The sequence below is a fragment of the Protopterus annectens genome, chromosome 11.part0 (assembly GCF_019279795.1).
Source record: "Protopterus annectens isolate FY-2018-M chromosome 11.part0, PAN1.0, whole genome shotgun sequence".
Classification (NCBI taxonomy): Eukaryota; Metazoa; Chordata; order Ceratodontiformes; family Protopteridae; genus Protopterus; species Protopterus annectens.
In genome coordinates, this window is record NC_056745.1 from 32,601,859 (window position 1) to 32,617,680 (window position 15,822).

The following is a 15,822-nucleotide window of genomic DNA, read 5'->3' on the forward strand; positions in this document are numbered from 1 at the left end:
TAGATCCCTAAATCAAATATTTTTATGACATTTGACTTGGCTGATGTGCAGTAAATTTCAGTATTGGGTCAGAGGATGCCTTGTGTGCCAGACACAAGTTACCTTGTAGCAGTCTGTTGGATGCTAGGTGCAGTGACAGGGCTTTGAATCTGCCCATGTAGGACATATTGCTTAAGCTTTGTATACTTTTAATAAGATATCTCCATTGGTGTTCCATTTGTTGCATAGGTCTGAACAGATACATGACAAATGGGGTATTATTATCAATGACTGGCTATTGAGGACTGAGTAAACAGAACAATAGCAACCCTATATCTACACACAATACACAATCCATTTGTTTATAAGATGTGCAATATCAAGGGCTTTCTTATGACAAGGGACACATATACAATCATATATACTTCTATACATGAATGCATGCACACGTGCAAGCATACATACGTACATATATATATATATATATATATATATATATATATACACACACACACAGAATACATACGTGAATATGTGCACACACATACATACAAATGCATGCATACAGGCTCATGTATTCATACATAAATTAATGCATACACATGTAAGTGCATATATACACATGCATACTAACAAATACACATACATACATACATACATGCACATATACATATGCATACATATATTCATATGTACAAGCATGCATCCATTCTCATGCATTTATACATGCATCCATACACATGCATACAATGGTATACTTAATGAAAGCAACTCAGCCAAATCTAGACGGCATTAGTGCAGACACAAAACTATTAAAAAAAATAAGATGACAAGGCACTGCATATACTCTGAGATATAATCTCAGAGCATGCAAATTTAAAACAAAGTTTGTTTTTTTTTTTTTTTGCAGAAGGAAAGACCCCTGCATTTCCCACCCACTCCCCTAATTATATGTTCCAACTCTGAGATCACACAGCTCTGGGGAAAGGGCATATTCCCTAACCACATCCCTCTAGCATTTCTCACAAATGTTGATCAATTGTTTTTTGACCAAAATGTAACAACAAAACCGCTGTTTACTACTCATGCAGTCGACTGCATTAATACCTTCAACATACATACACACATATATACACACATTCATGTATACATGCAGATGTACACATGTATACATACAAAAATATATCCATATATCTGAGAAAATCCAGTGATGGATAAGGGGACAGGGATGGCTGGAAATTTTGAAGCAATTGTGGGGACACACATACATTTTGTAGTTCAAAATGTTCAAGTATTCTGTTCTGGTTTTGCTTCTGTATAGGGTCTGTTAACATAAAATGCAAAGCTGAAATAGCATGACAAAAATGTTAAGTGCCTCACTTATGTCATCAGCAGAGTCCACCTGATTATCATCTTTTTGAAACACACAAATGTGAAAAAAACAGGACACAGCCTAATGATTGACAGTGGATGAGTCAGAAAAGATTTCCGGAAGTTTTCTTTTTCCTTCAAAAAAGGGTAGTGAATGTCTAGGTTAGTCTATGCAAAGAAAATATATGGCTAAAACTGTAACAGAAGTGAAGAATACAAATAAAGTACGTTTTTGTATTTTTGCTTCTGTGCCCGCAGGCAATTAAGTCTTCCACAATTGCATTTAAGATGACATTCACCACCCCCCCTTGGTTATCTCCCATCACAGGGGTGACAGACATTTAGGTAGCCATAAGGGTAGTTTGTATTCTCACCACCATCCCTGTAATGAGGGCATACATTGTACGTATTAATCTCCCTCCTGGAAAGAAATGTACAAAATGAATCACTACAGAGGACACTGTGCTTTCCCTCTGCAAGTGCATCATCCCATGTGCCAGAGAAGAAGGCTACCACATATGTGGCTTAGTGGACAAATGCTCACACCATGGTCATTCCCTGCATCAGTCCCACTCTTTTAAAGGATTGCAACATTTTGCTTCTCTGAATTTCTCACTTAAAACTAGGATAGGCACAACAATCCTCTATTCCAAGCTCCAACAGACACCTGAACCACTATTCAAACTCGATTTGTCAGGCTGTAGTCAGGGATTTATTTGTCTATGCCAACACAACTGCCTTGTAATAAAGCATTTTGTATCAGTGCTCATATGAGGAAAAAAAAGTGTTAGTTAAATTGCAACTCTGCTTTGATGAGTAGGCAATGAAATTGATATATTAGGTTTGTCAATCTCTAAAAAATTACAGTTTATTCTATAAAAGTATGTAGTAGTGACAGCACAACTCAGAGGTATTAAGAAGAATTGGCATATTCTCAGAGCTGTGTGGCCACGGTAGTGCAGTAGTTAGCATTGCCACCTCACAGCAAGAGGTTCTCTGGTTCGATCCTCAGCTGGGGTGCCTTCTGTGTGGAGTTTGCATGTCCTCCCTGTGGTTGCATGGGCTCTGGGTCCTCCGGTTTCATCCCAAAGACATGCTGTAGATGGATTGGACACTCTAAATTGGCCCTAGGTATGAGTGTGTGCCTTCTGTGGAAGGTTGGGCACTGGGCTGGCAACTCAACACTGTAAAACTCCACTGCCAATCATGAGGGGACAGGTGATCAGCTGTGGTGACCCCTAAACAAGAAAGCCAAAAGAAGAAGGTATATTCTCAGGACTGACATTCAGATAGCCGATTTGATAGGTACTATACCTAGGGTTGTTTATAAAAATAAGAAGTCCTTAAAGTGGAGTTTATGCTGTCCCTCTAATAGGACCACTGATAATGTTTCACATATGAATTATGGCACTAATCAATGTAATAGTTATGCCTTTTGTAAGTTTATTGATAACAGCAATACTTTTATTCACTCAGAAACTGTGAAGACATTTAACTTTAAAATTGTAGCCAACTGTAAATCTAAAAATTTAGTATATCTAGCCTACCCCGCGGTCGAGTGGCGTTCAAAAGACATGCATGAATAGGCGTGCCTTCGCTGAAGGCTGGGCATCGGGCTGGCAACTCGGCACCATAAAAATCTACTACCAATCACTAGCGGACCGGAGTTCCGCTGCGGCAACCCCTAACCGGGAAAAGCCAAAAAGACAAACAACAACAAGCCTATTGTGTGTCATGTTTCGTCTGTTATGCAGGAAAACTAATAGACACCTTAAAGAGTATATTAGAGATCATTATTATTGTGCCTGTAAAAGGGCTTCAATATAGTGCTATTGGTAAACATATTTCTTTGAAGGGTGATAGTCATTGGTTCAAGTTTATGGCCATAGATGAAGCTGTAGATGGTGTAAGTAAAGGTGATACAGATGGGTTCTGCAGTTGTTAGCACATAGAGGGATTGGCTTAAATTATTATGTTTCGCTCATAGTAACAATTTTACTAAATATTGTTTTGTTTTAGCTTTATCATATAGCTTTTTGTTATATAATTTGGTGTTAGCCTTTGATTTAAAGGTTTTAATAGAAGAGAGATGTGGATTGGTTCTCCTTAATTGTTTTCCATTAAAGTTCTTCTATTTAAATGTGTTTAGCTGTGACTTTAAGTTATGGTCTGAAGAAGTGATCTTGTAGATTGAGAAAGCTCTCACCTTTTTGCATTAAAGATTTTATTTTATCATAGTTTGCCTTGAGTTTACTGGAGTTTGTTTTATTTGGTTCCACTTGTGTATTCTGCCATGGCTGTGTGCATGGATTTTCTTAGTTCCAGTAAAATGTGTAGTGACATTTACAGTAAATTCAATTGAAAATATTTGATTGTAGCTATGTTTGTGTTATAGCTATGATATAAAACATTAAAGGAGAAATACGATAGAACAGTAATCAGGCTCAAGGGCTTGTGAGAAGGTGGGAGTGTGTTATATATGGGTAGAATGTTAAGCAAGAAAGTAGTACGGTAACTAGAATGCTAGTATGGCTTGTTAGTGAATAGAGTATCATAAGAAATGAGAAAAAATATAAATTCCAAGTGTGTAAGAACAGTAAATTATAATAAAAGGAAAAGGCACTATGTCATAAGTTACAGAGTATGTGAACCAAAGGAGGGGGATTAACAGTGATTGTCAACGCAATGTCACTAGCGCCTCTCTTGTGTGTGTTTCTTCAAAGACTTCCTCAAGTCGCAGAGGGTGAACATTGTTAGTCTTAAGACCAAATGACATTATCCATTTGCCAAAGGACTGGCATGCTGTCACTGTACAACACAAACTTTACAAAGTGAGGACTATGCCCTGGTACCCCTTCACAAGCTTTCCTGAGACCCTTGTTAACTAATTATAACATGTTCAGTGGTGTATAACAAATGACATAGGGTACCACTGTCTTTCTCTCTTTTTATAATCTGTCTCCTTCCAAGTAGAGAAGCATTAGACAGGCATATCAGAGTATACACACAGACACACATAGCTACCATGGAGAAAACACACACAAACAAACAAACACATCATGGAGAATACAGACATACATGCATGCACGTGCGCGCGCACACACATTTTTGTTTTTTTATCCCCAGCATTAGCTCTCTTGCCTGAGTCACTTCTAATGTTCTCCTGTCCCACATAGCAGACTCACATCACAACTAAAAATCTGTGTAGCTGTATGCTACCTTTCAAAGCCACACAGATGATGATTTGGGTATCTGGATATTGACTCTTTGCTGTGCACTGAAAATATTTAATGAAAATAAAGAAATCGTAGCTACATTGTCAGTTTTAAGATGAATTGTCTCTATCTTTCATAGTCTTTATGCAATGGAGAATATTATATTTCAAAACATAACAAAATGTACCAAATATTTATTAATTAGCACAGTCATGTATGTTTCCATTTAAAAGTCTTGCATATTGATTATTTTCATGATAGTCTGTAAGAAAAGGTTGTAGCAAAGATTTTTGGAATGGCACAACTTCCACCAGGTACCCCCAGCAAGTGTAGTACCCCCCCCCCCCATCTCTAATGCTGTACAACCTTTAAAACACTCATAAAATTATAGGCTTAAGCAAGCTGTTTAATAATTTTATTTTATTTTATTTATTTTACATTTGTTGACCGGGCTAGTCCAACTGGATACATGTCCATTTTCAGTGGAGGCCCGAGGAGAAAAGCTCCACTATCTAATGCATAATAACAAAAATACATTCAAAGTACATAGGTAATTTAAGACACAACTAAAACAGGCATTTAAAATTACATAGGGAATTAAGACACAAGTAAAACAGGCATATAGGCTTTCCTTTCAGTAAGTTCAAAAAGGTGAATACAGAGACTATCAAATTTCTACAGTACAGGTCAAAGTACATAGGTAATTTGAGATTCAACTAAAACAGGCATTCATAATTACATAGGGAATTTAAGACGCAACTAAAACAGGCATTTAGGCTATCTTTTCAGTAAGTTCAAAAGGTGAAAACGGAGACTATCAAATTTCTTCAGTGCAGGTATATAAAATGTGAGACAGAAATAATTAAGTAGTTTAAAAGCAAAAGATAGAGTTACTAGAAAATTTTAGTTTGAAGTTGAATAAATAAATAAAATCTTGAACTTAGGAAAAGGAAGGCATGATGAATAATGCCATTGTCAATTCAGATTCTACACTTCATAAGACATGGCAAACAAACTTTTCAAGACGTGTACACATGCTTGGCTAAACTTTTTTGCTGGCATATCTTATCACTAGCAGTAAGGAAGACCAAGATCTACAGGTAATCTTAACAAGAGTCCTGTTGTTGTGTCTTTCGGCTTATTTATTTATTGCTTATATTATATATATTATATTATAACCCCGGTTAGGGGTCGCCACAGCATAACTCCGGTCCGCTAATGATTGGTAGTAGATTTTTATGTACTGGCTTGCCGGGCCTAATGCACAACGTTCAACAAAGGAATGCCTGCTCACGCATGTCACCACACAGAAGACACTCTAACTGAGAATCAAACGGGTGATGTCTAACTGTGAGGCGACAACGCTACCGCAGCACCACCACCGCAATATCTTAACAAGAGACCTGTAGTGTTCATAAAAAATTTCTATGTTTGGAGCTTTTTCCTCACTATGTTCACAGTTCATCATCTTGATCATTAAACCAATGATAACGTTTCCGCTCATCTTAATTATTCTATAGTGTTAGATAACATAGTTTAACGACTGAGTTTAAGATTCCACTTTGCAATTATGTCAAAGCTTCAAGGGCATGCATTTGGTGTTGCTGCCTCACAGCAAGAGGTTCTCCCATTCGATTCTCGGCTTGGGTTGGGTGCGCCTTCTGTGTGGAGTCTGCATGTCATCCCCGCGGTTGAGTGGGCGTTTGAATGACATGCATTGAATGGGCGTGCCTTCGTTGAAGGTTGGGTGTCGGGTTGGCAACTCGACACCATAAAAAACAACTGCCAATCATTGGCAGACCGGAGTTCCGCTGCAGCAACATGTAACCGGGAAAAGCCCGAAAGACAAAAAAACAACAAAAGCAAGTTCAAGGGCATGCATGTATGCTATTTCATGCACTTGTAGGTATTCACACCCTTATATTATGTGACATGCATTAAACGTACAATATTCTGCTTCCATTCTATCTTTTCTGTTTAAGTAGTGTGGGTTACTATGTAATCCTTAACTCATTGTAGAATTACAGTACCGTTAGCCATTTTTTATGAACATCTTGTTTTCTACAGTCATTGCAGACACAAAAATATTTAAGCTCCATTAGACATAGAACATTTCATGAATTCAATAGATTGCTACAGAGTCCCACACAGCATGCAGATTACTTTCTTTTTTAACAACTGATATGCACATTATGGAATGCAGGGGTTTTGTCAGGCTGCCCATAGAAAAATCATATACTGCATTATTAATTAAGAAAGACAGGAATTAAATATTTATTTCTTTATTTTTAATTTGTACATATGTTAGTAGGAAATCTTATCATCTTGCATACTTAGACTAAACATTCAGAATTTTAAGTGGCATAACCCAGCACAAGTGCAACATATTTTAGCACAATAGCATTTGGCAGTCTGTTGTATCTCACAAATGTTGCAACTTACTTTTTCTTCTTTCAAGGCCGTATAAATGTATTTAATTTACATTTCCCTATGTCTTTGAATATGTGCAAGTGCACCAAAAACAAATGAGTTCTTGAGCTTTGTGGTAATTATAAATGAGGTTGTGAGGGTGGCCTAATGGTTAAAGTATTTACCTTACAAATACAAGGTGCAGGATTTGAGTCTCACAAGAGATAATTGGCTAGGTTTAAAAATGGCTCCCAAGGGCAGTTAGCCTAGTACTAATCGATGAACCTAAAAGCAGTAATTTGATTTAGTACTGTTAATAAGTTTTGAATATATATTTCTTTTATTTATATGTAAGCTTTTCGACACTGTACCAGCTGAAAGGGGCCAGTCGATCCATCCACCTAGCTACTTACAAAAAGCAATAAATAAATAAATAAGTAGATAAATAACAATCACTACTGAACAATTAATCTTTATCAAAAAGTTATTCATACAAAAAACAACAATTATAAGGGGTGTCTTTCAAACACAAGAGGGCGATGTTCAGCTTCGCTATTACTCTCTATATGGTGACACATCTTGCTGTTAAAATTATTCTGAGGAAAGGTCAAGAGAAATAACCAACAACCATGATTTCTATGTGAAAACAGCTATGGTTTTGCTAACTAGTGAAGTTTAAGATGCAACATTTTCTTTGCAGAAAAACCTGCAAGGCGCACAGTGTTTCCTGCACTGACCATATGCAGATAAAGCTTTATTATTTTTTTTTAATATATTGTGTGTGCAAGAGACCAGGTGGAAGGAAGTAAGGCCAGGTGTATTGGAGGCGGGTTCAAATTGTTCTATCATGGTGTGGATGGGAGGAGAAATGGGGTAGGGGTTATCCTGAAGGAACAGTATGCCAAGAGTGTTTTGCAGGTGAAAAGAATGTCGGATAGAATGATGTTTATGAAGCTGGGAATTGATGGTATAATGAAGAAAGTTGTTAGTGCATATGCTCTGCAAGTTGGGTGTGCGATGGATGAGAAAGAAACATTTTGGAGTGAGTTGGATGAAGTGGTGATGACTGTACCCAAGGGTGAGAGAGTGGTGATCGGAGCAGATTTCAGTGGGCATATTGGTGAAGGGAACAGAGGGGATGAGGAAGTGATGGGTAGGTATGGTGTTAAGGAAAGGAATGCAGAAGGTCAGATGAGTGGATTTTGCAAAAAGGATGGACATGGCTGTGGTGAATATGTATTTTAAGAAGAGGGAGGAACATAGGGTCACATACAAGAGTGGTGGGAGATGCACACAGGTGGATTATATCCTAAGCAGGAGGGCCAGTTTGAAGGAGATTGGAGACTGTAAAGTGGTGACTGGGGAAAGTGTAGTTAGACAGCATAGACTGGTGGTCTGAATGACATTGGTGATCAAGAAGAGGAGGAAGAGTGTGAGGGCAGCACCAAGGATCAAATGGTGGAAATTGAAAAAGGGTAATTGTGAGGTGGAGTTCAGGGAAGAGTTAAGACAGGCACTGGGTGGCAGTGAAGAGTTACTGAATAGCTGGGTAACTACAGCAGAGCTAGTAAGGGAGATGGCTAGAAAGGTGCTTGGTGTGACATCCGGACAGAGGAAGGGCGACAAGGAGACATGGTGGTGGAATGAGGAAGTACAGGAGAGTATACAGAGGAAGAGGTTGGCGAAGAAGTGGATTGTCAGAGAGATGAAGAAAGTAGACAGGAGTATAAGGAGATGAGGTGCATGGTAAAGAGAGAGGTGGCGAAGGCTAAGAGTAAGGCATATTAAGAGTTGTATGATGAGTTGGACACTAAAGAGGGAGAAAAGGACCTGTACCGAATGGCTAGACAGAGGGACCGAGCTAGGAAAGATGTGCAGCAGGTAAAGGTGATAAAGGATAATGAGGGAAACATACCTACAAGTGAGGAAAGTGTGTTGAGCAGATGGAAAGAGTACTTTGAGGGGCTGATGAGTGAATAGAATGAGAGAGAGAGAAGATTGGATGATGTGGGGATAAGGAATCAGGAAGTGCAACAGATTAGCAAAGAAGAAGTAAGGATAGTTAAAAAGAGGATGAAGAATGGAAAGGCTGTTGATCCAGATGACATACCTATGAAAGCTTGGTGGTGTTTAGGAGAAATGGCAGTGGAATTTTTAACCAGATTTGTGACAGACAAGTACCACTAAGTGAAAGGGAAGGTCTAGAAGAGGGTAGTGAGAGTAACTATATTATATGAGTTGGAGACAGTGGCATTGACAAAAAGGCAGGATTTTGAGCTGGATATGGCAGAGTTAAATATGTTAAGATTTGCACTGGGTGTGACGAGGGTAGACAGGATTAGGAATAAGTATATTAGATGGTCAGCCCAGGTTTGACGGTTTGGAGACAAAGTCAGAGAGGCAAGATTGCATTGGTTTGGACATGTGCTGAGGAGGGATGCTGGGTATATTGGAAAAAGGATGCTAAGGATGAAGCTGCCAGGTAAGAGGAAAAGAGAAGGGCCTAAGATAAGGTTTATGGATGTGGTGAGAGAGGACATGCAGGTGGTTGGTGTGACAGAAAGAGATGCAAAGGACAGGAAGAAATGGAAACAGATGATCCGCTATGGTGACCCCTAATTGGAACAGCTGAAAGAAAAGATTTTAATACAGTAGATTGTGAAATGACTGTACTTAACATTTCACTAATTAATGTCAACAGGTAAAAGTACCACTGATATCTGTTGTGGACACGAGTGTATACTCCCAGCTTCAGATGTATTTTATGCGATTTCAGACTAACAAACCCTACTTACATTTGTATGATTATTATTTATTAACTTTGTTCACCGGGTAAGTGAACATGTCTAGTGACCCTTTCCAGCCACAACCCATGTCAAAGAGCAGAAAATATATGACAGTTTTTCGGTCAACGGTGTTGTATACAAAACCAGTAAGGGTTGGCATAATGGTTTAGGTCTTCACTTCACAGATACAATGTACAAGGTTTAATTCTAATCTCTGGTTATTAGCTAGATTTGTAATAGTCTGCAGACAGATAGCCTAATATTTACCTGTGAACTGTGTAAGCTGCTCTGTAAGCCAATGCATGCAGCATGTCTAAAGTATATTTCTTGAAAAAGTGGCTTGTTGGTATAGGGGTATGATTCTTACTTAAGATGTGACAGATCCCAGGTTGAAATCCCGGCCAAGCCCAGTGTTTTAAAAAGTAGTTTGTTGACCTAAGGACATGATTCTCACTTAGGGTGTGAGAGGTCTGGGTTCAAAGCCCAGTCCAGTGTTTGTTAATATTACACTCCTAAGAGTCAGCCCATTGGTTAGGGATATGGGTATGCATGTAGAACGCAGCCTTAGCTTTTGCCACAGTGGTGTGAAAATCCTTTTATGTTGTGCAACTTATAAGTAAGAACATGGCATCTAGGTCCAACGAGCTCATTGTTTCACTGTACTCTGTCCTTATCAGACCAATCATAGAGTGCAATACTCCCTTTGGTATGAATCTGACCAGGCACTTACATCGACTACAGTGACCTCAAATGTTCCTTACAAGAAGAATTCAAGGTGTAACAAACTTACCTTATGCAGAGCACCTTAAAGCCCTTTCCCTCTACTCAGTTACCTGTAGATTGCTGAGGGGTGATCTATGCCTGGCTTACAAGGCATCTGCAAACCCCACACTTATGAATCTGCTACATATTTGCAAGTCAAGGAGCACCTGAAATACAAGGTCTGGGAAGCTGCATTTTGTCTGTGACTTAAACAGAACATACTGGAGAGACAGATATGTGTCACAGAGACTACCCCTCCTATGGAACAGGCTTCCCATCCATGTGAAGCTGAGCTTGTCAATTACCCAGTTTAAGTACAACCTAGACAAGTGGATGGGGAATAGGAAATTTAAACCGGGGCTGGCACCCATGTCCCTTATGGACAGCGGTAGCGTACAAGTGCCTGGCCCTCAGTGTCCTGTTTGTATACGGGGCATCAGTATTCTTTTTGGAAAACTTGGCTAGGCGTAAAAAGGGCCCCATTAGCATAGGCATTAGCCTAGTAACAGTTGATGAATCTATGAATAGTAAAATCACAACATAGTAAAACTGAGTGCAGATAAGGTAACAATAATGATTCAGTCAGAATCTTCAGTCCACCTCTCTGCAATGTACCTTTCTTTTATTTAATTGTCTCATAAATTCTGGTGACTGGAGTATTCATATGTTACTTCTTCCACTGATTCATTTGTCTGGTTTAAATGCTTTTGAATTAAATTGAATTTATCTTTATGCTATTATGGGCCACATTCCAATATATTAAAGCAGCAATTCAGAGGAATAAAAAAGAGAGGAATTCCTACAGTCTCTGTGCACAATGTTATATTACTGAAAATAAGAAGCATTCCCAAGTACTGAAATTAATTTATTAAATTGCTAATAAAATAAGTGAACTGGCCAGGTTTGACTTTTTTTATTTGTTTCTCCATATGTCATCATGAAGTGCAGTTCCTTGAGTCATACTACAATGATAGTAATCCTATGTACCATGCTACTATGATTCAGTTCAAGTTAAGAGAGGCACACAATATAAAAATCAATTCATCCAATCTCATTAATCCATACATGACTCCTATAATGACAGGCCGATGCTGTTCACACTTTACTAGGTAAGTACAGAACAGAAGCAGATTGCCAGAGCTTTCTTCCATATCACACACTTACACCTATGAACAATTTAGAGCCTCCAGTCCACCTCCTGCATGTCTTTGGTATGTGGGAGGAAACCACAGTACTTGGAGAAAATCCACATGAACATCAGGAGAAGAGGAAGGCACTTCAGCCAGGAGATGAACCAGAAAACTGCTTCCTGTGAGAATGACAATGTTAGTAATGGCAGCTCTGTGCTTCCCACTGTACACATGCACTAATGCAAAAATACATCAAACAAATGACAAAAGCAACCATTTATTCAGTAATGCAAAGTCCCATGTAACTTCAGCAAGGTTAATCCCAAGTCCATCTGAAAAAACAGGAAGACTGAGCATGGGGCAGGCAACTCCACACAATATTTTTTTGTTACAAATATCACATTGACAGCTCAAGGGACAAAACTCCAGGAAATATCTTGAACTTGAACAGTGAAATCCAAAAGGAAGTTGACACTGATGAATACTGAGTGAGTGAGTGAGTGAGTGAGTGCATCACTGATTGATTTACATTTTGGGCGTCCATTTAATTATACTGGATAATGCCCATTTTCAGAGGAGATTTGGGTTGGGAAATTACAAACAGTATAGAGCATAAAAGTTATAATGACATACAGTGAATGTGATACTGAAGACATGAACAGCAGAAAAATACAAACTATGCAGACCACTAAACTATTGAATTACCTATAACCATTATAAACACAATACAAAGTGAGTTACTAACATAGTAACTACAATACATGTATAAGTATTCATAAGGAAAGTTAGTGGTGCCTACAATTGTAGATTTATTGTAACATTTCAAAAGTGGAGAAGTCACACAAAAATGCAGAGAAAGTCCTCTGCCTCAGGCATTGTTAGAATCATAGAAATGTAAGGAAGTAGACTCTACCAGCAACCTTTTTTAACTTCATCTTGTGTTATTGTTTCTGTTTTATAAGTCTTATACAGTAGTATATATTAGTAGTAGTGTTATTGTTTCTGTTTTATAAGTCTAATACAGTAGTATATATTATAAGTTTATCTCCTATTTTTAGTATTTCTTTTGTGTTGAAACTGATTTTTTTTTTACCTTATTTTGTTTACTCATATTAATGCTTTATGTGACAAATCATTGTTTATTGCCTGTACTGGAGCTTTTCTCCCCGGGCCTCTACTGAAAACGGATACATGTCCAGCTAGACTAGCCCGGTCAACAAATGTAAAATAAATAAAATAAATAAAGTATTACCTCTTATTTGGGATTTGAACTATAGCCTTCCAGTATTCCATGCTGGTGTTGTTTTTGCTGCATAGACAAGAGCCTCTGGACACATATTTGTTGAGTTTGCTCTTAAGAGTAATTTTCTTTCAGCTGTGAAATCCCCAGCATGGGGTTTAAAGTCAGATTGCACACACACACACACACACACACACACACACACACACACACACACACACACACACACACACACACACACACACACAACTCACTCTATATGCTAACATAAAGGCAAACTGGAGGAACATCAGTTCGTCTTGCCCACATCAAAATACAAGTGGTAGAGGCACGCAATGACTGTGCACTAGCATTGCCAATGGATGTTGGGAATCTGTATGATAGTTAACATAATATAATATAATATAATATAATATAATATAATATAATATAATATAATGCTGCTGTAAACAACAACAGCACAGTTATGCATTCTGAAACCTGGAATGGAAGGGAAGGTAACACAGATGGAGAGTCTAGAATACAGTTTTCAGAATTAATAAATAATCAACAGACACAAACAACTAAAATTGGTAGGGAGGAAAGAAAATAACACCATGCAGAAAAGCAGAGCAAAGAACATATGTGACAATGTGGCATTTTGCAATATTGTGTGTCATATTCAGGAGAGGTGGGATATATTAAACTAATGTGGTGTAACAATCTGCAACAGAGCAGTGTCAGCAGTGGACATGTACAATACTGTAAACGTCATGTGCACCATCAGAAGATCTATCAATGCAGCATTGCAGTCAGCATAACACAGTATTCACAGTGGACTGCCAAGGTCAGCCAGTGCAGACATCAGAGTGCTAGAGGACATAAAACAGCGACCTGGACAATGTAGGACATGTGCAATGGATTTCAAGGAAGAAAGAAAAAAGATTATCCCTCAAAGGAATCGAAACCAGAGCTCCAACACTTGACTGTTGCACATCAAAGCATTAGAAAAGGGATCCACTGGAGCACTCCTGGTATAGGGATAATACAAGATTTATCTAGGAAATGCGGGGACATGTGGCAGTCAACAAATGGAGAGGTATGACATGACTTGTGGGACATGTGCAGTCTACAATGGAAAAGGTATGACGTGACTTGTGGGACATGTAGCAGTCTACAAATGGGAAGGTATGACATGACTTGACATACACCTCACAGTGGTATTTGAAACCCTCAGACAGTTGCATTCCTCTATTAAAAATCCTTGCATAAGTACAGTACTCCACGAAAAAATATCCAGCCCTGTCAATATCTATGCTTTATTTACAGTTGTAGTGCACATCAAAGCTATCCTCATTATGGCACTGGACATGGATCACCAATTCCCTATGAAGACCACAGGATATCCAGGATCCTCTCCAACAACTGTCATGCAACTGATCATCATCACTGTCATCATCATCATCATCATTAGCCCCCTTTATCCCATTTTCTACATGGGGTTGGGGTATCATGTTAACTGTTGCCATCTGTCGCCATTCAATGCCACTCTCCTGCCTTCTTCGACACGCATGCCTGACTGTCACAGATTTTCTCTCAACGATCCATCCTCATCTTTGCTGGACTTCCTACTTTCCTTTTACCTTCTCCTTTCTAACCCAAATCTTCACCAGGTTGTCTTCTTTTTTTCTGCACATGTGCCTGAACCACCATAATCTGTTTTCTTTGATCTCTTGTGCAATTGGCTTTACACCTGCTGCTGCTCCTGATTAAGCTGCCTGAGCCCATTGATTATAAGTACTGCTTCGATGCTCCGATGTTTCAATGCTTCGATGCTGACTAAATCTCAGTATCACCACTGTTTTTCAAACTAAGGTCTTCTAACTCTGATGACTAACAAAAACTAATTGTAATTTAATATTCTGTTGCTAGAGTCTTTCTTACCTGTAAATATCTGTTTATGCTTATAAATCCCAAATAACAAGAAGAAGGCAACTGTATCAAATGATATCAAACAAACAGCTGCACTCTAAATAATAAACATTTAATCAGCATAAGCACTTTCATAACAAAAGTTACTTCATCAGACGCATAAAATCAAACAAATTACCATTTTTTATATATATATACATATATATACCAAAGACATTCAAATGGTCCAATCATATTCCACATATGGAGATGGATTTTAAGCCTGGGAGCCCACAGGGGTTCTGGATTAAATGATATGGTGACCCTGAAACCGGAAGGAGAATTAAACATTGATTTATTACTTGTAGTTATGATGTATATATATATATATATATGTATGTATGTATGTATGTATGTATGTATATATGTATGTATGTATGTATATATGTATGTATGTATGTATGTATATATGTATGTATGTATATATGTTTGTATGTATGTATGTATGTATGTATGTTCTGTGGGACTATGTTTCATGAATTGTTAAAAGTTGTAAGAACTCAAGATGTTTTTAGGATGATGTTTAGGTGCAATATATTTTATATCATGTCATACAACATGATATCAGCAGTTTTTATTATAGACTATATTCTTACAGGTTGACACCATCTTGTTTTAACAACTGTCTCTTTAATTTTTAATTGACTTTTTACGTCGTTTAGAAATGGTGGGAAATATGTGGAATATGATTGGACTATTTGAATGTCTTTGGTAGAGAGATATATATATATATATATATATATATATATATATATATATATATATATATATACATATATATAATGGTAATTTGTTTGTTTTATGCGTTTGATGAAGTAACTTTTGTTATGAAAGCGCTTACGCTGATTAAACGTTTATTATTCAGAGTGGAGCTGTTTGATATCATTTGGTACAGTTGCCTTCTTGTTATTTGGGATTTATTTGCTTTTTATTTTCTCACTCACCCTGTTCTTGGGATTCGCTTTGGGACTGTTATTGTA